At 32.7% G+C, this 25,219-nt stretch overlaps 1 protein-coding gene and 1 pseudogene across 1 annotated transcript in view; one reads left to right on the top strand and one right to left on the bottom strand.

Annotated features, from left to right (window-relative positions):
- Window positions 1-25,219, top strand: part of LOC145278088 (interstitial collagenase-like) — a 295,194-nt gene that overhangs the window by 154,698 nt on the left and 115,277 nt on the right. The window lies entirely within an intron of this gene.
- On the bottom strand, window positions 1,984-10,057 carry LOC145278347 (interstitial collagenase-like; annotated as a pseudogene).

Below are 25,219 nucleotides of genomic sequence, written 5' to 3'. Positions count from 1 at the left end.
TTTTCAATGCAAAAAGTATGTCATCAGCTCTCTTTTGCAGTTGGATCATTGAAAATCTTCGAAAGAAAGAAAATGAAGATATCGGATGAAATTTGGCATGTGTCATAAGTCTAGACATGCATGTTCAAACTATTTAGGTCACAGTTTCAGTCGTTTGCATAACAAAGTAAGTAAATAAAAATGAGGAAAATGGAAGACAAGGAAAAGAAAAAGAAAAAGAAGGCAAATAATGTTATAGGAGGGGGAATATGTATCTAACAGGACAAGGTGGAGGGAGTTGTCTATATATTTATCTATTTTCTTTTTTCAATGATATTCTAAGAACAGAGAGAGAAAGACAGAAAAGGGAACAAATAAAAAACAACTATCATTTGCTTTCCAATCTATTTAATGCTAATTAAAAGGAAATGTGTGTGTCCAATATATAAAGTAAAGTCAAATGTATATAAGTAGTCTCAACAGCAATTTTAATGTTAATATTTAATCAAAATATTGGAGTTAGAGTAATCTGTGAAAATATTGCATATATTTAACAAGATTATTATTATTAATAATAATAATAATAATAATAATAATAATAATAATAATAATAATAATAATAATATTCTCCGTCAAACCTCAATTGACATCTTTTCGTGAAAATCTGTTCGTACTTTCTGAAAAAAGCTGGAAAAGTTACACCATCCATTGGGTTGTAATGGAATTCCAAAAAAGAATTAATAATTTCTTCGGTGGAAAAAATCTTGCGCCTTCTCTTTACTCTACTTACTTTGTTAATACGTTTTGTTGTGTTAATATTTGCTTTCGTAAGTCTAACTGCTGCTTTTGTTGCTGTTGAAATTAAACTCGCCAATTTCTCTCTTGGTATTACAATTGCAATAATCCGATCGTTTTTAATCAATTTATTCTGTTCCCTCCAATGTGTCTTTTGAAAATTACACCAACTGTTCCACTCAACTATAAATACCACTGCTTAATCAATCCAATGACTTGATAAAACAAAAGAAACGTATTCATCTTTATTTTTAATAGAACTGCTTTGTACTTTATGTTTTTAAGTCGCCATTAATTTTTGAAGGGTTAGCTTTTTTCTCTTTTTTCTTTTTTCCACTTGCGATCTTGATCTTTTCCTTAACCCTATATCCATGTGAGTTGTTTTATGAACAAAAACAGCAGAAAACATTTTTTATGTAACTGGTCAATTTCTTATTAGTTCAATGAAATACAAGAAAGTCATTGTGAATGGTTTAACATAATCGATATTCACCCGATCAATACAAATAATGCAGCAAATTACTATGTCTTAAATATTGAAATAAATTCATATAAAATTTTGCTAAATTTGTGCTCATTTTCGTATTTAATACTAATTCCTATGAAATCTCTATTAATATATAACTGTGCATTGGACGGATCCCATAATACGTAGTTCACTGCACCTTTTTATGACAAGATTCATAAAGATTTCAGCCAGATCAACCTAGTAGCTTCCGAGAAAAAGTGGACAGACAGACAAAAAGACAAGAAAAATATGATATTATTACCAGAAAACAGAATCTGGCGGGAATTAGTTTTGAAAATCTGACCCATTCATGTTTATGTGTGTTTGAGCAATAAAATAATATTTTTGAAAAAAAACAACAAAACAACAAAAACAACAAGAAACATATTATTATGTTGCTGATAAAGATTTTATTGGTCTAAAAAAATAAAGTCATTTATATAACATAAGCGATGTTTACCAATTCAAATATTGCAACAAATTACCACATCTGAAATATTGAAATAAATTCATATAAAGTATTTTTCAAAGGATAAAGACAAATTATTGTTTAATTCGATTAACAATAGATTAAATATTTTTTAATATACATTAAATGAATTACAGTTTCATAAAAAATTGAAAAACTAATGAGGATTTAAATCAAATAATTATAATTTTACAAAAAATGATAAAATCGATTTAAATCTACAAACCTTTTGTAGTGTAAAAAGACATGTTGTTTCTTTTTTATTTATATAAAGCTTTGATTCTCTTGATATCGTTTGGTCCAAGAGTTGTTTGGTCACTGTACCAACCGGCCATAATTTCGCCTTTCTTGTTGTCATGTCCTAATCCCAACGAATGACTACTTTCATGCAAGATAATCGAAGCAAGACTCAAACCTCTGCCATTTTTATATTTGTAAGTTTCATCATCGTCAAAATGGATGTCACCCGCTGTGGGATGTTCGGAAGGGAAGAATGCATGTGCTAACTCTCCCCCTTAAAGAAAACAAAAACATAGAAAAGAAATCATAATAAGTATTGCATATAATACGACAATATTAACGATTTTATTAGTCATTTCGAGATCAATGTAGGTTTTCTGATGAATTTATTTAAATATTAATATTATTTATCTAATTATTTATTTAAATAGTTAGAAATTAACCGGATGTGTTTAGATAAATTAGTAGTCATAATAATTTACGACAAGCAAAACATAATGGAAACAAAAGGCAGTTTGTAACGTACCACTTCCATCCATTGCATAAGGACAGCGTTTATGTTTTCCGGTCACAAACCTAAGTTCCATAATCGCAGTTCCGGAATCAATTTTCTTAAATTTCAATTTTGAAGGACCTTCCCATACAGTCAATGCCTCTGCAATTGCAGCCCTGCAATGGGAATACAGTTTGAATTAAAAGATCAAGACAAACACATTTTGAATGTGTTTTCGCAAATTATTCATAAATTGTTTTTCTCAAAAATAAATAAAGGCTAAACTAATTACCTTGTGTCACTTTCACTTATGTCCTTTGTGTAAGTTAAAAATCTGTAGGTAATTTCTGAAACGTTCCATCTGGCTAAAATAAACAAAAGTGAAAACGACAATGTTAATAAAAGTTGCGTTGCAGTTTTGTGCTTTAAAATATTCTTAACTTTAGACAAAATAATCGGAAAGTTAACAACTGTAAAAGACAGATTCCTGATCAATGCACTGATTTCATTAATTGTTACATACTTGTTATCAATGCGTGTCTATTCATGTAATGTACGCACGTGATAGTCATTTAGAGAGGAAATAAACGTACCTGTTAGTTAACGTGTAAAGTTGTTCTGAAATCCCCAAAGCTGATTTGTCCATAATGAAAGCTTTGTGTAGAACACACCATACTTTTAGGTACAACTGCCGCAAGAAAGAGCAGACAATAGACCTCAAGTTTTACATAACAGTTTTCCTTCTCGATGTATAATGGTCACTCATCTGATACTGGACAGGCTTCGTATTGCTTAAGTTAGGTGATCTGATGAGAACCGGTGCGTCAACGTGATTATACAGTATTTGAATAACATTCAACGTTAAGATGACAGAGTACAGTTCTTTAACACAACGACAAATGCATTACATGACACTTTCTTTAAATATTTTGTCCACATATGCGATTGAGGGCAGTAAATGAATATAACGTTTAGTGTATTTTCTTTTGCCGTTCTTACAGTTATTTTCCCTCGTCTTGTGGACGCTGGAATAATGTACCTATCTAATATCGCTTAATATATCAATCAACACATACAAAACGACTTCTTGCTGTAGTTTTATGTAGTTTCATTTGCAGTATTCAAACACATTCATGTCGGGTCGAGTTGTTTAATATCCCGAATTCTACACACACCCGTCCTGTTTATACTACGTTGATTGATTACATGATTGTAACGGCTGTCGTTTTCTGTATCCGACTTCTTTCTCGTTTTCTCGATTCGGTCGTTATCTATATCCGGCTGCTCATTAGTTCTTAGTTATTCATAAATTGTTTTTCTCAAAAATAAATAAAGGCTAAACTAATTACCTTGTGTCACTTTCACTTATGTCCTTTGTGTATTGGTCAGGAATCTGTATTTTACAGTTGTTTACTTTCCGATTATTGTGTCTAAAATTAAGAATATTTTAAAGCACAAAACTACAACAACATTAGTTAGAGTTGACCTCTTTCTACATCAGACAATTACGTCATTCTTTGACGCCCAAGATTAGGCCATTATCGTTATTGTTTGTATTTTATTTTTGCTTTCAGATTCTTAAATTTGTATTTATTTAAATTCTATATATTTAGCTGTGTAAGTTTGCATATTTACCTAGTTTACCTAACTTGCTCGCTTTCGAAGGACCCCGATCTTTCACATGTGGAACATTTTTCAGAAAGTCGGAGTAAACACACTTTGAGAATATTTGTTCAACTTCCACGCGATATATTAAATATACGTTTCTTGTCATAACATAATAATAATATCGAAAAGACTTGTTATGTGGAGGCTACATTTAAATATTTAGCGTGTGCTACGAATGATAACAAAAAACACGTATTTCTCTTCTTTGTAAAGATGATTTTTTAAAGTTCTATTAACTTACCATTTTCTGGTCTGCCTACTTCGATATCTTTCATTCCACAACGAGGCTTTAACATTAGTTCCCGAACTTCTTCGTTTACTTCTCCAGTCACTTCTAAACCGGCAAATTCCTGGAATAATCTGTAGAAAGTAACAGGAAATTGAGACGATTACTTTATTTAGATCGTCAACAATTACGAAAGACTTATATTTCATAACAAGCACCAAATATATATATATATATATATATATAGAGAGAGAGAGAGAGAGAGAGAGAGAGAGAGAGAGAGACATACAGACAGACAGACAGACAGAAACAGAGAGAAAGAGAGAAAATGGTAGATAGATAGATAGATAGATAGATAGATTCGTGTGTGTGTCGTTGTCTGTTCATAAAATTGTAAGACATGATCAAGTATGTCTTATTAAACGTATTCAAGATCTGATTGAGTCAAACATATTATTCAAAATAACGGTCTGATGTGTGTGTCTTACTTGAGGAAATCAAGTGTAATTCAAGAGTAGGAATAATTGTCTTTTCTGTACATTTTACGTCCGTGCATATTGAAATATAGGAGAGAGAGGGAGAGAGAGAGAGAGAGAGAGAGAGGAGATGAAACGTTGTTCGCTGTGAAGAACTTACTTGATAGCGTCTGTTCTGCGTTCAGCATAATCGACTGAGCGTTCGTTCATATCATTCATGTAACCATATTTACGGAGATAATCCTGCCGATTAAATTTGTAAAAATACAATAAAATACATAACTTTAATAATAGTTATGTAAGGATATATCTATAATATAAAGCTGGATGTGTGTGTGTGTGTGTGTGTGTGTGTGTGTGTGTGTGTGTGTGTGTGTGTGTGTGTGTGTGTGTGTGTGGTCACGAATAGGCTCCTATATAGTTGATTATTTTAAAAAGCTGATTACATATAATGATAGAAGATGGATCGAGACACAGGAATGGGTATATTTGATCTGGCAGAACGGTGGTTCATTAAAATTGTGGTATCTGCGTTCGCGCATGGTTCACAAAGTATGGAAATGAAAAATGTAAAAATTTAAAAAAACGTTTACAAGTGTTTTTGATATAGATGAACATAAGAATACTTATATAAGTATGTTTTAACTTAAATAGGGATGGTATAATAAAATTGTGGGGTCTGCGTTCGCGCCTTTTTTCCATAGAATGGAAATAGGCAAAAACTTTAATAAAGACTTTTCATATCTATCTGCGTAAGTATATTTTGATAATTATGTTTTAGTTTGAAGAAATGTGGTATAATAAAATTATGGGGCGTTCTTCGCACCTTACCTCCATAGAATGGAAATATGTCACAAAGTTTAACAAGGTTTTTTAATATAGATCCACAGAATATTGTGATAAGTGTTTCAGTGTAAATAGGTATGGTATAATAAATTATGGGCTTCATCTATTTTATTTTTACTTTCATCATATTTTGCTTTGGTTTTGATACCCCCAAATTCAACCCAAATTTACAACCCATCCTTTTCATAACCTATCATACTTTCATAAGTCAGAGTCCATTTTCTGTAGACTGTTTTTGAACCCAGTCAACGACGGGTACTTTTGCTAGTATATATATATATATATATATATATATATATATATATATATATATATATATATATATATATATATAAGGATATGTATATATATATATATATATATCAGAATTTTCTGATTATGAAAGATGATATGATGTTTTCCACAGTCTAACATCGCCGCAGATCATACAAGCCATGTCAGCCAACAAACCGGAAGCCGAAGAGACGAGTTTCGCCTTCATTGGGCTCATCAGTTGAACAAATCCGAACTCGTGATTCGAAGCCCGAATTTCTTGCATGAGAGGCTTGCAACCACGCCTATAAGTTAATAGACTTTCTTGTGTGTGACGTGGTTGTTAAGGTGACAGGATACTCGCATGCAAGAGATTCGGGTTACCACACCTGATATATATTAAAACACTTTATGATTTACCAATATTCCATTGCTTTACCCAGTGTGAATAATGTATGTTCCATATTGTTAAATCATTTTTTATATGTGCCCAGGCAACGCTGCCCCACAGGTTATACTATTTTTTTTATTACACTTTCACCCCAAGCAAGGCCCATTGCTACTTTGGTGTAGGGGTCTACTATCAGGGACATGAGCTACTAGGGTACTATGTAGGGAGTTGGGCAGCAAGATATCGGTTTACGTTACACTTAAACTTCTGCATGTCAGTACAGTTGGGGAAGCAGGGACCTGGAAGGGAATTCCCAAGTCTAGCAGTTCTGGGGAAGAAACTACTGGAGTAGAAGGTTCTCTTACATCTAGGGATCTCTACTGTGTGAGGGTGGGATTTAGCTGCTAGTCGAGTTTGTCGGCGGTATTTACTTCTAGGGGGCACATGTGCTTCCAGTTCGTTAACCATTCACCACTAAAATACTTGTAGAACAGACAGAGGGATGCAAGATTTCGTCGGTGGAACCGAGGCTGAAGCTTAGATGACAGTTCAGGACCTATTGGGTTGGCGACTCTCTTTTGAACCCTGCCCAGGAGCGAGAAACTAGCAGCAGATGCACCAGCCCAAATATGACAACAATACTCCATATATGGTCAAATGGTGGCCTTATAGAGGTACAGGATACTTTCGGGTGTTAATAGCTTTCTAGCAGGGTAGAGAGAGCCCACCTTCCTCGCATCGGCCTCGGCAATTCGCTCAATGTAATTGTTCCAACTCATGTTTCCTGTGAACGTTAGACCGAGGAGTTTAAAAGAAGTACTTTCAGATAAAGAGTCATTGCCAATTGCTATTGGTGGTAGAGAAGGTTTCTTGTAATTATTGAAGGAAACAAGTTTAGTCTTGGCAGCATTGAATATGACCAACCATTTTTGTCCCTATTCCACTACAGATTGAAGGTCATCCTCTGGTGTGTCTGCCATTTCCTTAGATATGTGTTCATTTGTTTTCCTGTCGTGCCTGTTATAGAGCGTGGTGTCATCAGCATATATACCTATCTCAGAGACAATTTTGTCAGGGAAGTCATTTATAAATATTAGGAATGATAAAGGTCCAAGAATAGACCCCTGAGGTACTCCCGCGTTTATATGATATCGTTTAGATGTACAACCGTCGAGGACAACCTCGATTTTTCTCTTATCTAAAGAAAGATGTAATTATGTTAAGTATTCATCCAGTGATACCGTATGATCTGATTTCCCTGAGAAGACCTTCATGCTATACCCTGTCAAAAGCCTTAGATATATCTAGAGCTACCGCTCTACTCTCTCCTGTTTTGTTCAGTGTATGATATATACGTTTAGAGATTACAGTTAGGATATCTGCTGTGGAACGGGCTTTCCTAAATCCATATTGTTGGTCAGTCAGAAGTTTAGTATGTGTTAGGTGATGGACTAGAGCTTGGTTAATTATGGACTCAGATATTTTGGTGAAAAGTGGTGAGGAGGCTAATGGGGCGATAAGTTATTGGGCCAGTTCTTTCGCCAGAATTCTTGAAAACTGGTACCACAGAGGCAGTTTTCCAGCAGGCAGGAAAGCAAGATTCATTAAGGCATTTGTTGTAAAGTTTATAGAGAACTGAAGCTACTTTGGCGGAGCATTTTTGTAATAGCACAGCCGGGATGAGATCAGGTCCACATGCTTTTGAAGTGTCAAGGTTTTTAATGCACTTGAGAAGAGGTAATTTTCAGATCGTCTGGCGTGGCTTCTGTCCGCACAGGAAAGTCGGGGAGGGGTGGTTAGCAGGTCAAGTGTGGAGTTGGAGACAAACCGACTGGAAAGCATGTTAGCCTTTTCAGTTGCTGAATAAACAACCTCATGATGGTTTACTAATAACACGCCTATAAGTTAAGAGACTTTCTTGTGTGTGGCGTCGTTGTTCAGGTGGCAGGGTACTCGTATGCAAGAGATTCGGGTTTCCACACCTGATATATATTAAAACACTTTATGATTTACCAATATTCCATTGCTTTACCCAGTGTGAATAATGTATGTTCCATATTGTTAAATCATTCTTTTATATGTGCCCAGGCAACGCTGCGCCACAGGTTATACTAGTTTTAATAATAGCAATGGACTCATTATGCACAGTGTGGATGTGCACTCACTCTCGCTGTCTAAACATTTACGCCTTATATAAATGTTAATTTCAACCGTATTTCTCGCGATTGATATGTGGTATGTTCCTTGTTAATGGGGTCAGATGGCTCCGGGGTCGGATTCGAATCTCCCAACCGGCTGTTATCGTAACTCTGCACTGATAATTCCCGAAAGGATGAAACACTAGTGTCTCTAGGTATTAGAAAAAGAATTATAAAACCCTTTTAAGAACTCGGTTCTATTGTTGAACACTCTAGACTGAAATTAAAGTCGGTCACATGCGCAGATCCTGAAATTATAATTATGAGATCACTCTTGCCGTCTTAAAAACATACGCTTTATATAAATGTTAATTTGAATATTTCTCGCAGTTAACGTTGTCTGTGTGTTTTGTTCCTTGCGAATGGCATTTTGATCCGGTTCGAATCTGCTAACCAGCTGTAATCGTAACTCCCTGCACTCTCTACTGAATAATGTTAAAAAAAAAAATGGCGAGGTGCAGTTGATTTTATCTTCAACGGTTGTGTGTACTAATCCGATTTCTTGTCGTTCATATGGAAATCAGACGATATTGGACGGCATAAAAACAAGCCGTTCGAAGAACTGGAGGATTAATTTTAAAGGGAGGCGAGTCATGTATACGTTTTAAGTTGAGTCATGAAGTATTATTGATAGAACACATTAGCGTTTACAGTTGGTGTGAATCACGGAATATGCGAAACGGAGAGCTGTGAATTTTTATTTAGATAAAATAATCACGTTGTAAAAGTTCATATGCTACCAACTTTATTTTTATATTATAAAACTTTCGGAAATATCATCATGAGTCGCATCTTCCGTTTGGTACGCATTGCGAACCCACGTGACTTACTTTTCGCCACTCCTTCCGATTCAGGGCAAGTTGGTTGATGGACGCCATACTGTTAAGAAATGTCCAATCAAAAATATGTTCGCTCCACCGTCTCCTTGGCTTTCCTCGTTTGCTTTCTAACATACCTTCAAAGCATAAATTTTATAGGTCAGTGGTTGATCCTTTGACATAACCAAAAATCTAAGGACTTTACTTTTGATTTTATCAAATAAAGGGGTTAAGGAAGTAGTTTGACGGAGGATGGATGTTTTGTTTGTTTGTTTTTTGTTTGTTTGGTTTTTTTGTTTTTTTTCGATTAGGTGATGTTCCGTAATGAAACGTATTTCGTGATTTTAAAACAACTCAATGCGATTGGCTAGTTGTTTAGTCCATGTGATACAATAAGACCATATAAAACTACTGGGAAGGCATAAATTAAATAACTTTTTACAGTTAGAATAGTGCTTACTCTCGCATACAATCTGTTGTAGAACCTACATTGAACCCTCATTATTTTTCCAATTCTACTCGTGTGCGAAGGTAGTGAAACAATAAAAACAAAAATGAAAAAATCACTCACGTCAACATTTAACTCGGATGAACTTGGTGTTAACTCCTGTTCGGCGCTGCCAGGAGATAAATAAATTCGATGCCGGATCTATGATCACCACGGACCAAGTAAGAAGAATCACAAACAACGCCAACATTTTTCTCTTTGTCGCTGATGCGTTCCAAGAGAATTTCTTCAATGGAATGATGCCTTCTCACCAAATCAGGCTTCTATTTATATACAGAGTTTTGGATAGACATTCATTTAGCAGCTGGACATTTAAAGGATGATGACGTCATATCTCCATTACATCTTCATTTTCACTTTTCATCAAAAATGATTTCAACTCATTAAAAGGAAAATTCAGATTTCAAACTGATTACAAAAAAAAAGTTTCGGAACAATAATTTTTTTTCTTTTTCTATAAACGTGTTGACGATTTATCTTAACAATCTAAAAATTTGCGATGTAATTTCATTCGTTGTTTTTTTTTTTTTTTTTTAATGTTTGGATTTAATGGAAAATATTGATTCGCCATTTTTTTTTCCGTCTATGAAACGCAATACAATTAGAATGCTTTCATGTTGGATACCACATAGTCGCTTTCATATTCTATCCATTTCACCCATTATTTCAAACCCTCTCCTAGTGTTGCTAATCACGAACTGGCAATCTCATAAACCATTACCCTCTAGTGGCCTCGATAAGCAATTACATATTTGCAGAAAATTTAACGATATTAATCTTTTATTCAACCATATCTTTTCGTCAAAAATATTTCAACTCATTAAATGAAAAATTAAGTTTCTAAACTTATTAGCATGTCTTTTTTTTAGTTTTTCCTTGTTTTTCTTGAGATATCTTAAGAATCGTTCATATTTTAAACCAGATATATTATTTAATCTTAATATTTTACAGTAAGACTAAAAAACTAAATGGAAAATATCGATTAATTTTGTTTTATTTTTCTTTAATGCTCGTGGCATTTTTTTTCTGATCTACTAGTGTGACCTGTTGAGTCAGACATAGAACTCGGGTTATGTAGATCATTAGAATCAGTCATAATAAGTTTGCTAGACAGTTAAATCTATATATCTATAAAAGTGAGAATGTGTGCGTGAGGACACTTCTCAACCGATATACTCACCAAACATTTTACTTACAAACTTGAAATTTGATGAATAGGATATTCAGACATGTGAAAAACTTTTTAATCTGTTTACATTCGGAAAAAAATCTGCTAAGAGATCAAAATTGAAAATTTGGTACTTGGGGGGGGGGTCATCAGATTTTTTATCTGTTTGGCATGCTCGATGTGAAACATGACAGATTACTTATATTAAGAATAAGTAGGTTTGAAAACTCTTTTTAAAGATCTTGTTAGAGAGGCCTAATGATTATCGTACTCGGCTCACTGTTTTTAGGTTTTGGTTTCGATCTCAGCCCGAGTAAATTTTTTTATTTACAAGAAGTGAACTGTTTAGAAACATATAATACTCGCCTGCATGCGTCTCCGTTTTTTTTTTTTATTTTACTTTAATATTTTAGGAATTTAAAGTTACGTTTAATACCTACGGTATTTCTGTTTGTAATAAATAAGAATTCTGCACTGATAAAACTATAATATTTATGCGTATTTTACGAACGAGCACGCCGGGCGACTTGCTAGTATTTATTTTATAACGATAGATAAGATAAAGATATTTTATAAGATAGACAAAATCTATTCTAAAAATAAAAAGATAAGAGCACTGAAACTATTTATTAAATAATATAACTACTTCAGTGGTATTTCCTTTTATTTATTAATTGTTTTGACATTAAAGAGTTGTTATTAAATGGGAAAGTGGAGAATGTCATGAGAAGCCGAAAAGTAAATATGTCAATCAACCGGAAGATCTTCGATAAATATATACTACCTGTGATGATCTACGTTAGTGAATCATGCAGTTAGGAGATTCGGAGTTCCTATCGCGTCACGGTTACCACCTGACGAAGGCCAGAGGAATAGTGGGCCGAAACCATTGTGGATCAACAACTAAGAAAGATGAGGATAATAGTCCGCAATAAAAAAAATTAATAAATAATACTCATCTCAATAATGAATTCTAATTAAGTTGATGGTTGCTTATTTAACTTCATTAAAAGCTATCAAAGTCAACCAAGAGCTGCTCAATATTCTGGCTTAATGGATCATTTAGCAAGGAATGAAGATGGCGATTCTGGTGTACCAGTTTTTCTACCATCTTCATTTACAGGAAGTCCTAGGAATCTTCAACAACTGTATCAAGATGCAATGGCAGTTTTCTGTAAATATGGAAAGCCATACCTATTCCTTACCTATACATGTAATCCAAGATGTCCTGAAATATTAAACAACTTGGGGTCATCAGAACTTTCACAAAATCGATGTCAACAATGTCACACAGTTTTTTTTAAATTCACAGTCTAACTCCCCAGAACCTGCTGACTGACCACTATTCTCACTCCAAGCAGCTGATCGACGTCCCTGTCACCGCCTTAATCATCACCAGCACTTCCTGACAATATCAACAGCATCAGTTACGATAGCATTGACCTTCAATAAAAGTTTAAACTAAAGTTCTTTGTTCTACTTGCTTCCATGCGTTCATTTTTGTAATATAACAATAAGGAATTTCTTACTGATGTGTTTTAAAAGATTTTAACTACCGTGGAATTTCCACGGTTCCTGCTAGTATATATATAATTTAAGTGTTGTTGGACTTTTTTTCCACATAATGCATTGTCATCTAATAATAAAAGGACTGGATTATAAACTCTGGTGCTGCGTGTCAGATGTAATATGTTGTGAAAAAATTTAGTAATTTCAAAAGATTTGTAGTAGCAGAAGAAATAACCCCTGGCGATGGATTCTAAGTTGAGGCACTAGGAATAGGAACAATCGAACTGAAAGTGAGTCTACCAAAAGGTAAACACCAAAAATGCAGGTTGTATGAGACTTACCAAATTATCTTAAACTTATGTGTTTAAAACTTCTAAATCTTGAAAGACCTGCATATTTTTTTTTTTTACATTTTCACCCCTAACAAGGCACATTGGCACTTTGGTGCAAGGGGCTACTATCAGGGACATAAGCTACAGGGGCTCTATGTGGAGAGTTGGGTAGCAAGATTTCGGTACACTTGAACTTCTGCATGTAAGTACAGTTGGGGAAGCAGGAACCCGGGAGGGAATTCCAAAGTCTAGCGGTTCTAGGGAAGAAACTACTAGAGTAGAAAGCTCTCTTACATCTATGAATCTCTACTGTGAAAGGGGTAGGATTTAGCTGCTTGTCGGGTTTGTCGAGGGTATTTACGTCGAGGGGGTACGAGTGCTTGCAGTTCGTCGGAGCATTCACCTTTAAAGTACTTGTAGAACAGGCAGAGGGATGCTACATTTCGTCGATGGGACAGAGGTTGAAGCTTAGATGACAGTTCAGGACCTATCAGGTTGGCGACTCTGTTTTAAACCTTGTCTAGGAGCAAGAGACTAGTAGCACTAGAAGCTGAAATTCGTCAATCCCTTATCTCGTACGGGCAAAACACTGTTAACTCCTACTATATTTCAAGTAAACTAGCGAAAAAAAGCCTAGGAAAAGTAAATTCCAGAATTTATCACAAATCTGGTTTTATTTTTTCCTGCATTAGAAGAGGATGAGACTTTATTTAAGTATATGCTTAATATCTACATTTACTATGAGCTCGCTTGTATTGAAAATGTAGCTTCCTTGCTATCTATATCAAACCACTGAAAATAGTTTGTCTTACTTTCAATTATATTTGAACCTGAAATATACAGTGATCTTAAATACGTCACTAAGACTGTTTTTGAATAGATACACAATGCTTTGTGCCTGACTTAATTGACTGGCTCTAACTACGAATTTCGACGTACTAATAGTTTCTCTCATTACGGTACAAACACCCCTGCTGGTTTGCTATGTATATCCAATATATACTTTAACTCTAAGACGACTGCCTTTGTCTGATTTGCATGTTAAAGTAAAAAATATTATTTTATATGTTTTCTTTCTCTAACTAAACTTTACTTGACATTCTAAATTCTAATAATCAATTCTATTGTATTCTGTAAGATTAATCTTCTCCTGAAAACTAACAATCTGCTCTACTCCCCAAGCTGCCACTAACACTCATACATTACACCTTTGGAGGGAGGTCCTTAGCTCTAAGCCCTTAACCTTCGCATGCTGACCGATTGGAAGACATCACTAAACATCTATGCATTTCTACCTCTAAGGCATGCCTTAGTTTATTCTTATCCAGGTAGATACCTACTAGCAATAACCTGTACTTAGATTTACAGTTATCTACATTACATAGCAATAGCTGTCTCTTCCTTAGTTTTGCAATGATAAATACAAAAACTGAACCGATACTCTGTAATGCAAAACACAACTTCCTGATTATTAAACGAAGGCTGAAGATATCTGCATTAGAGGTGGAAACATATTTAATACCTACAACCTCCATATATTCGCATCTACTGGAAATCTGCCCATATATCTATTTATTTTATTATACATACTGAATACGTCATAGCTTATAATTTTCTTCCTATTATGCCTGTACTGTATTGTACTTCATATAAAAAATGACGTTACTTGTATCTACATTGAATATACATCTCAACCTTCCTGCCATCTAAAATATCCATAGCTTGGGCAACAAAAATATTTAGTTAATTCTTAATATCAAGCCACTCTGTAAATTTAAAGGAAAAAATATTAAACCATATATTAACTCCTTCCAACAAATCTGTTGAAAATATAGCTGCTTCCACTGCATGAACTTTTACTCACCCCCTCCTCCAGTAAGCACGAAATAACAATGTCCCTTGATCACTTTTAGCAATGTAGTAGATATATAACCTTTACAAACTAACCCAGTAACATTAACTACCCACGCAGGGTCATAGAAATACCTGGATTAGGACCCAGGGACGGGGCAAACCCTCTCGGTGCTGATGGACCCGTAGATCTTCCCAGATCGTCTAGGAGGAGGAAAACTCTGAAGCTAAACCTAAGGAGAGGGGGGATTCTCCAGTCTTTGATGACAACCTTCCTAGGGCTGGTGACTCAAACAAAAGGTTGTAAAATTATGGATGATAGTGGAAAATAGTAGTTACATGTTCAAAAAATGTGAACATATACTATTTAAACTGTATTGAAGGCAAGGAAGCAACTACATGCTAATTGAGTAACACAAAAGTCTAAAAAGAGATTTATTCATAATTAGATTCCAAAAAGTTCGGTTATAAAATGTATCTAATTTTATTCTTTTTATAAGTTTAGTGAAAATGTCGGCTATATTATGCTCAGACGTCACATAAGGAAGAGTAATAGATTTTTTACTTATTTCATCCCTTATAAAATGATATCTGATATCAATATGCTTCGACCTTTGATGAGTCATAGAATTATTTGCTAATAAGTTACTGCTCTGAATGTCACAATGAATTACTATAGGTTTTTTACTTAGATCAGGTTTTAAAATAGATTTTAAAATGGTGTTCAGAAAAATGCCTCCTTCACGGAATGGGTAAGGGCCACATATTCTGCTCCGCAAGTAGAAAGGGCAACGATTCGTTGCTTTTTAGTTTTCCAAGAGATCATAGGTCCAGTCTTTGACGGTCTAAAACAATATCCTGCTATACTCTTTCTATCCTCAGAGTAAGCCCAATCTGAATCCGAAAAGCCTTCTAAATTTAGAGGATATGTAGATTTTTTAAATATTAAAGATTGTTCCTTGGTTTCTTTTAGGTAACGAAGGATTTGTTTTGCACGATTAAGGTCTTTAATTGTCGGTTTCGATAAGTTTTGAGATAGCTTTGTTACAGTGTAACATATGTCAGGCCTAGTTGCAGTTATCAAATAGATGAGGCTTCCAACTTTATATAATCGATTATCTATGGATTTTGTTTCGGTCTCTATATTTTTATTTATGTCCATTTCGACGGGAGTTTTACGCGGTTTGCAATATTGCATTCCGAACTTGAGCAGAATTTTTTCAATGTATCGTGTTTGGTTCATAGTTATAGTTCCATTTTCACAGGTAAATTTTATACCGAGGAACCATGACAGTCGTCCAACATCGGCCATTTTAATTTCTTTATTTAATTCATTTTTAACATCTTTTAAAGTGTTGTCACAGTTTCAGGCAAGTAATATATCGTCAACCCAAAAAAACAAAATCAAATTTATTACCTACATTTTTGGTATACATGCACGCGTCCATGGGGCATTGCTTGAATTTCTGTTCTATTAAATAATTATGGAATGTTAAATTCCAATTGTGTGCACTTTGTTTTAGTCCATATAACGATTTATTCAGTTTCCACACGCAATATTTATTTTTCATTTTAAATCGCTCTGGAGGGTAAATATAGATTTCACAGTCAATCGAAGCATTTAAATAAGCATTTTTTACATCCATTTGATGTATTTTTAAATTGTATTGAGCGGCTAGTTGTAATAAAAATTCTAATTGTCGTTAAATTTGTCGTTGGTGAAAATGTTGCAAATATTCCACTCCAGAAATTTGTGAAAAACCTTTTGCAATAAATCTTGCTTTAAAGGTTTCACTGTCAGAAGCTGTGAGTTTTTTAGAAAAAAAACCAGCGTGAAGAAATTATATTTTTATCTGTTGGTTTTGCCATTATTTTGTATCTGTTGTTTTCAGATAAAGGTTTGAATTCGAATATCATAGCTTGTTCCTATTCTTGGTGATTTTCCGAATTAATCGCTTCATTATAACTTTCCGGTGCGCTGTTCAACGAATAACAGTAATCCATTGCGTCGTCTTGTATCTTTTCAATTTGTACAAAGTCTAGCCTTTTTCGCTCCCTTATTGAGTATCGACGTGTCTGGTTAATATTTACGTCAGTAGTTCTGTAATTGCCGTTATTAATATTTTCATTGTGATCGATTAAGATACTACGTAATATTTCAAGTTTTTCATCCACTGGATCGTCATATTTTTAATTTAATGTATCATTGAATTTTACACATCTAACCATTTTTATGGCATTTTGGGCTGGAAAGTATATTAAATATACTGGACTGTTTTTATCGTAACCTACAAAAATACCTTTTTCGCTTTTAGTATTCGGTTTACTGGTATTTTCTATAAATGCAAAACAATCTGAACCAAATATATGCATTCTGTTCATTTTGGGCTTTACAACAAAAAACGCTTCATATAATGTTTTGCCTAATCTTGTATTGAACAATCTATTTCTGATATATGCTGCTGCCATTAAAGCGTACGTCCATAAGCTATTGTCTAATTTCGATTCGATAAGTAGACATCTTGTCATCTCAAAAAGGGTTCGCCATGACCTTTCAGCGGTACCATTTTGGAATGGGGGAAAACGGCGCAGATTTCTCGTGTTTAATACGGTGTTTTATTAATATAAGTTCAAAGTCTTTACTAGTAAATTTAGTCCCATTGTCTGAGCGAATACATTTTACTGTGCCGTACGAGGCAATATCAGCTAAATATTTCTTAGTGGCGAGGATAGTATCGGATTTGTTTTTTAGAAAATAAACTATAATTAAACCGGAAAAATCATCAATAAAGTTCAAAACGTACCTTAGATCATTTCTCCGCATCGGGCTGATCGGACCTGCTAAATCACAATGCACAAATGAGAGAAATTTTGTAGCTTTTTGTCTGGCGTTCTGCTTATATATTTTGTTATTTTCCCCTGTGCACAAACATCACAATTTGGAAGATCGTCTAAAGGTATTATTTTCATACTTTCGACTATATTTGGTATTTTTTTAATATCAGCTGTATTGCAGTGTCCTAGAATTTTATACTAGGTTTCCAAGTCGTGAGAGACATTTTTTAAGGGAACCATAATTTTAAATAACATAGTCGGCCGCTTTCTTTAATGTCAAATACAGTTCCATTGGGATATATCAATTTTGACTTGTTTTAGCCAAACTTTATATTCGCGCCTTGTTTAATTGCAGCCTGCACGGAAAATATGTCTTGCTTAAATGTAGGTAGGTAACAGAGCATTTTTAGAATACAGTTACAGATTTCGCCTTTATTATTTTTTAGGGATATTTTAGCATCGCCTCTTTTCAAGACTATATCATTTATTTGACTACCGTCGGCAAGTCGACAAAATGACTGTGTGTATTAAAGTTTGAATCAAAATTAATAAAATCAGATTCCTTGGTGATAACGTGTGCTGTAGCACCACAGTATACAAGGAAATTTTTACCGTTTGTGGTATTGTTAAAGTTACATGTGAATAGAAATGTATGTTCTTCCTCAAAGTTCTCAACGTTTTTTACGGAGTCCATTTTAGAGCGTTTGTATCGACATTGGAAACTTTTGTGGTTGGGTCGTCCACAATTATAGCAGATAATTTTAGTCTTTTTCTTCGGAAAATTACTTTTGGGGAACACGTTGCGGTGACGTGCGTAATTTGGTGATGTCTGTTTTCGAGAAGCATTTTTGAACTTCATAATATTGCTGGAGTTATTATTGTCCACGAGCATACGATTAGTCTCTTCGTAACTATGCAATGCCACCTTAAATTCACTGAAATTTATGGGTTTGTCTTTTTGCGTTATAACAGTTCTAAACGGTTCAAAATCGGCTGGAAGACCTTTGAGGGTCATTGATATCAACAAGCTATCGCTTATTATTTCACCTGAGAGTTTTAAGGCATTGGTGGTTGTTTCTGCCCTTATAACATAGTCGGTAATAGTTTCATCCTTGTTACGTTTTAGAGACGTTAGTTCTGTATGTAGTGATATAATTTTCGGTGTCCCTTTTGATTAATAATGTTCTCTTAATATGTCCAATGCTTTCCTTCGTCATCCAATGTGTCTCTTATAATCAAAGACAGATTTCTATCGTCTAAGCATTGAATCAGTTCTGCAAAAACAGTCGCGTTCTTTTCGAGAAATTCGGGGTCGATAGGATTCTCTGTTGGAGATTGTATCACTTTGTGTAGTTTTCGAATCCTTAGATATCCCAGAAATTTTACCTGCCACAATTCGAATTTAGATTCCGATCCGTCAAAGAAAAGACGATGGCTGGCCGCATAACCTGTTAAGTGTTGAGACATTATGTTGAACAAAGATGACGGCGTAGTTCAGATCAGATTTTCAGTGTAATTTGCAGTAACCAAGATGGCGGCCAAGAATCAAATGCGGTCCGTGACGTAGTTAACGGCGAACTGATTGAACCCAAAATTCGACAATTTTTATAGTAACTTTGTAAGGTTTTCATTGGTTGGTTAGCACAGCCGGTGGTTATAAAAACGATTGGCGAATTCATTGGTCTTATACATCCCCCCACTAGGAGTCAAAAACAGTTTACAAGAGGAGATTTGGTATAGATGTTTTGGCCACCTAGTAAAAGGCAAATTAGTAAAATGCCTTGACGATAATGAAACCAAGGATATTAACTTTTGTGAACCATGCTTGGGTGGAAAACATCTTCGTTCTTTATTTCCAAAATCTGGAGGAAGGCGAGCCATTCAAATTCTCGGAATTGTACATAGCGATGTTTATGGAAGATTAGAGGCAAAATTGTTTAGTGGAGCTGAATATTTTGTCTCGTTTTTTTTTATGATAAATCAAGATTTGTGTGGATTTATGTACTTACGTACAGGAAAGATTGTTTTAAAACGTTCATGGAATGGAAGAACATGGTCGGGAAATCCACCGGACTAAAAATTAAGGCTCTATGCACCAAAAATAGTAGGAAGAACACTTCAAGAGAATTTAAAGATTATTTAAAGAAAGATGGTGTACGACATTAATATACTGTTCCTAAAACACCAGAGCAAAATATTGGCGGAAACAGTGCGAGCAATGTTGTCGGATTGAAAGCTACCTAAAGAATTTGGTGGAGAAGCTTTATCCACTACTTTATATGTTCGAAACCGAAGACCAACAAATGCCGTACAAGGTATAACATTGTATGAAATATGGAAATGGTACCGAATTTAAAGATTGTTGGATGTTATGCTTTTGCTCACATAACAAAGGATGAGAGAAATAAGATGGACTCCAAAGCAAAGAAAAGTATATTTCTTGGATATGGTATTGGAATTAAGGGATACTGACACTGTATGATATGATAATATCAAGAGTATTCCATAGCAGACATGGAATCTTCAACGAATTAGATTCAATAACTGAAAAGAAGAGAAAGGGGGTGCTAAAGCCATCTCCAGTAGTATTTAACATCAAGACGGCGGTGGTGGTGGTGGTGGTGGTGGTGGTGATTAAAAAGAGAAACGTCCTGTTAGATCGTATATTTTACCGTTCCAACAGACCACAGGGTAAACAGCAAGGAGATAGAGAAGCGGAAATATGCACGGAACTCGTCAGAGAGGTGAAAGTGATATGGAAGATGAAGTGAGTCAAGATAACACCAATAACAGTAGAAACATTAGAAACAATTCAAAAAAAAACTTAATAAAAGAACGTGAGAGATTAGAATCAGAAAGATGGCTGAGTTAATATAAAGAATTAATGAAAACAGCTGAAATATTAAGGAAAACATTTGAATGCGGAGACTAATAAACATGATATAGAGTTTAAACACAAAGAAACATCACATAGAACCATAAAAACTGAGACTGTATAATTGCTAATTTGCTAACAGACAATGTGAAGTTTTTACGAACAAAGATTGCTAATCGGCAATGTAAAGCTAAGCTGTTAACAGACAGATAATATGAAGCTGTTGCTACGGATTATAAGGTAAAGCATACAGTTTTATTAGAAAGAATATTCAAATTTTATAAAAGAAACAGAACCAAAATAGCGTCAGTGCCAATTTTTTAAGTTTTATTCATCAAAATCATTTTAAATACAACAAAAAAAACTCTTTGCACTGTTTTATTGTTTTAATTTCAAACAATATTTTTGCTGAAATCGTGCGATTAATTTCCAAAAATCGACTCTGAAATATAAAAATGGAAATAAATATGATGCATTCGTTAAATATACAAAAATAACATTCTAATAAAAGAAATTTACAGGAAATAACATTTTTATCGGTTAACGTAATAATCAGATTATAATGTTAATTACCTCCCTTCTTTATATAACGTTTTACTTCTGAATCGTTTTGTTCTGTAGTTGTAGGTTTATATTAGCTTCATTTCATTTGAAAGTGTACAGGTATATCATTTTAGTCGCTTATAAATTCAGTACTCGCATTATACAGTCAGTACTTATTATATGGTCAAATTCATTATGTAAGTAGTTTGTAAATTTAAACAAGCAATTCCGGATACCCGATTTTAACTGCATTGTCAAATATTACACCCTTTATCTTTATAGTCTCTCTATGCTAGCTAGGAAAGATATCATAATAAAGGAACATATACTACACTTACCACCACCACCCCCAAAAAATGAGAGGATAATGACTGTTAGCATGATGAAAACAACCTCCCTAAAAAAGGAAATGGCTAATGCACGAGTCGATAATATAATGGCATGGAATAGATAGTACACAACATTCCTAAAGGATAAGATAATCCTGGGAAGATGGTATTATGGGGAATGAACATATACTATACTGCTATGTCTTGTTTGTTAAAAATTAATGGTTTTTTTAATAATCAAGTCTTGTTTATTAGAAATTAATGGCTTTTTAATAATCAAGTCTTGTTTGTTAAAAATTAATGTTTTTTTAATAATCAAGTCTTGTTTGTTAAAAATTAATGGGTTTTTTTAATAATCAAGTCTTGTTTCTTAAAAATTAATGGTTCTTTTAATAATCAAGTCTTTTTTGTTAAAAATTAATGTTTTCTTTAATAATCAAGTTTTGTTTGCCAAAAATTAATGATTCTTTTAATAATCAAGTCTTGTTTGTTTAATATTAAAGTTTAATTTGTTTAATATTAAAGTGTTCATAGTTTAATATTAATGTCTTGTTTGCTTATTATTAATGTCTCCTTTGTTTAATATAAGACCTTGTTTGTTTAGTATTGAAGTTTTCTTTGTTTGATATAAAAGTTTTGTTTGCTTACTATTAAAGTCTTGTTTGTTTAATATAAACGTTTTGTTTGTTTAATATTAATGTCTTATTTGTTAAATATTACAGTTTGCTTTGTTTAATATAAGAGTCTTGTTTATTTCATATTAAAGTCTTGTTTGTTTAATATTAATGTCTTGTTTGCTTAATATAAAAATATTGTTTGTTTAATATTAAAGTTTAAACTTTTTGTTTGTTTAATAATTATGTCTTGTTTGTTTAATATCAGTATCTTGTTTGTTTAATATAAATGTTCTCTTTGTTTAATATAAAAGTTTTTTTAATATTAAAGACTTGTTTGTTTAATATTAATGTCATATTCTTTAATATTAATGTCTTGTTTGTTTAAGATTAAGTTTTGTTTTATCTTAACGTCTTGTTGGTTTTTGTTTGTTCAATATTAAAATTTTTCTTTGTTTAATATTAAATGTTTTATTATTAAATTTTTAGTTGTTTAATATAAGAGTTTTGTTTTTTAATATAAAAAGTGCTTAATATTAAAGTCTTGTTTGTCTTATATTCAAATTTTGTTTGTTTAATATTCAAGTCTATTTTTTTATATTCAACTCTTGTTCGATAAATATTAAAGTCTTTCGTGTTACTATGAGTTTTTTGTTCAATATTAAAGTTTTCTTTGCAAAATATGAAAGCTTTATTTGTTTAATATTGAAGCCTTGTTTGTTAAATATTAAAGCTTTGTTTGTTTAATATTAAAGGCTTGTTTGTTTACTATTAAAGTTTTTTGTTTGATATTTAGGTTTATTTGTTTAATATTAAAGGTTTTTATTGGGTGAATATTAAAGTTTTTTGTTTAATAACAAAGTCTTTTTTGTTTAATAGTTAAGTTTTGTTTATTTAATATTAAAATTTTGTTCGTTTGATATTAAACTCTTGTTTGTTTGATAATAAAGTTTTGTGTGGTTAATATTAAAGTCTTGTCTGTTAAATATTAAATGTTGTTTTGTTTCATGGACAAGTTTTGCTTGTTTAATATTTAAGTTTGTTTAATGTTACAATGTTGTTAGTTTTGTATTAATGTGCTGTTAGTTAACTATTAAAGTCGCTTTGTTGAATATTAAAGTTTTCTTTGTTCTATATAAAGGTTTTGTCTGTTTAATATAAATTTTGCTTTGTTTAATATAAAAGAATTGTACGTTTAATATCAAAGTCTTGTTTGTTTACAATTATAGTCTTTTTGTTTAGTCTTTTTGCTTTATATCAAAATTTCGTTTGTTTAATATTAAAGTTTTCTTTGATACATTTAAAGGTGTTATAGTTTAATATTAATGTTTATTTTGTTTAATATCAAAATTTTGTTTGTTTAATATTAAAGTCTTTTTTGTTTAATAATAAAGTTTTATTTGTTTTGATATAAAGTTTTGTTTGTTTGATATTATAGTTTTGCATTTTTGCATTTTTGCATTTAGGTTTTGTTTGTTTAATATAAAAGGCGTGTATCTTTACTAATAATGTTTTCTTTGTTAAATATTAAAGTTTAGCTTATTTAATATGAAAGTGTTTTGTTTAATATTAAAGTTTTTTTGTTTAATATTATTTTTTAATATAAAAGATTTGTTAGTTTAACATTGAATTCGTCTTTGTTTAATATTAAGATTTTGTTTTTTTATATTAAAGTATTGTTTGTTTTCATTAACGTCTTGTTTGAAAATATTAAAAGTTTGTGTAATTTTAAAAGTTAAGTTTGTGTAATATTCAAGTTTTTTATATCAAATGTTGTTTGTTTACTATTAACGTCTTGTTTGTACATTTTATAAGTTTGTTTGTTTAATTTTAAAGTCTTGTTTTTTATAATAAAGTTTTATTTAATATTAGTAATATTAATACATTAATATAAAATATTTATTATTAAATTCTAGTTTGTTTAATATTTGAGTCCCAGACGTTTTTTATCGACTAATTTTTATATATAAGAAAACATAGCAATGTAAAATTACGACTGTAAAGTACATAATATTACTTTATTAAAAAATGTTTATCAAATATATATGCACAGGAAGAAGACTAAAAATTGTTCTGTGTGTTTTCAATTTAATCTGTATATGGTATTTCGTAAGGTTTAGCAGATATATTGATACTAATATTGTTAGTATAGATAGGAAAAGCTTTCGCGTTTGTTACTTTAAAAGATATACTGTGCATTAGCTTGTGTTATTACTTGTTACGTGAAAATGACGTTATATAATTGGTGAGCCTAGTAATTTTCCCATAAAACAACATTTATGTTAAATGATATCACATAAAAGATAATTTTCCTATGAAACAATATTAAATGACATCATATGATTAGTTACTTATAAAAGATATTTATCCTATGAAACAATGTTAAATGACGTCATATAATTAGTTACCTCTAAAAAATAAATTTCCTATGAAACAATTAATCTATGTAAAATGTTAATATTTGTGATGTTATCGACGTCCTCATGGGGAGTGTTACGAAGTTACTAATAAAAAGAGAAACTTATTGAAAATAAATGACCCAAAATAATAGGAGGAAATATGTAATCATGTTTCACAAAGATGAATAGTAATAGGATGGGTAATTAGGTGGGGATTAAGAAGTATTTTCGCTTTTTAGACACTCTGAAAAAAGAAAAGTTAGGGTTTCCGATCCTGAATCAATAGATTTAGAACTCATAATTAGTCTAGGGACAGTTTTTATGATTGCGACAGGTGAGATATAAATGAATCAATCGATCAAGATTGTTGGCTTCAACAGACAACTAAGATGTGGATGTTTGCGTTAGGATGGTCGTTTTCCGCGATGGTGTCACACACATCCAGAGTAAATCTGATATTTTCACACAAGTATTTAATCTCTGTATTCTTTTGCGTTCGCGTTATTTTATTTTTTATACTTATAAGCTAGTGCTCGCACCCTCGGCAGTCGACAAGACGAGAAAGCAAGAACGAGAACTAGAATAAAACAGATAGACAACCACGATACATACAGCGTTGCGATCGGCGTTTGTCGAAAGAGGGTTGGACATTGCTTCATATATTTTAATATATTTTAATTATATAAACGTTTTAGTTTTTGTGCATTCGTTTATTTCCATGCCAATGGCATTCATCTTAGGCGGGTTGAACCGGCTTCTTCCAAAAGAGGAAGTGTCAATGGAATATTAAATCTACAAGTAATCACCAGTTTCTTGCACATCTGGATCAGATTAGATGACGACGTTAGGTTTTTGCACTTCTTTCCGGGAGGTGTTGACGTCCTCTTACATACAGCA

Source organism: Euprymna scolopes, chromosome 6, assembly GCF_053919585.1.
Source record: "Euprymna scolopes isolate OS-2025 chromosome 6, ASM5391958v1, whole genome shotgun sequence".
Classification (NCBI taxonomy): domain Eukaryota; kingdom Metazoa; phylum Mollusca; class Cephalopoda; order Sepiida; family Sepiolidae; genus Euprymna; species Euprymna scolopes.
This window is presented reverse-complemented; position numbering and strand designations above follow the sequence as displayed.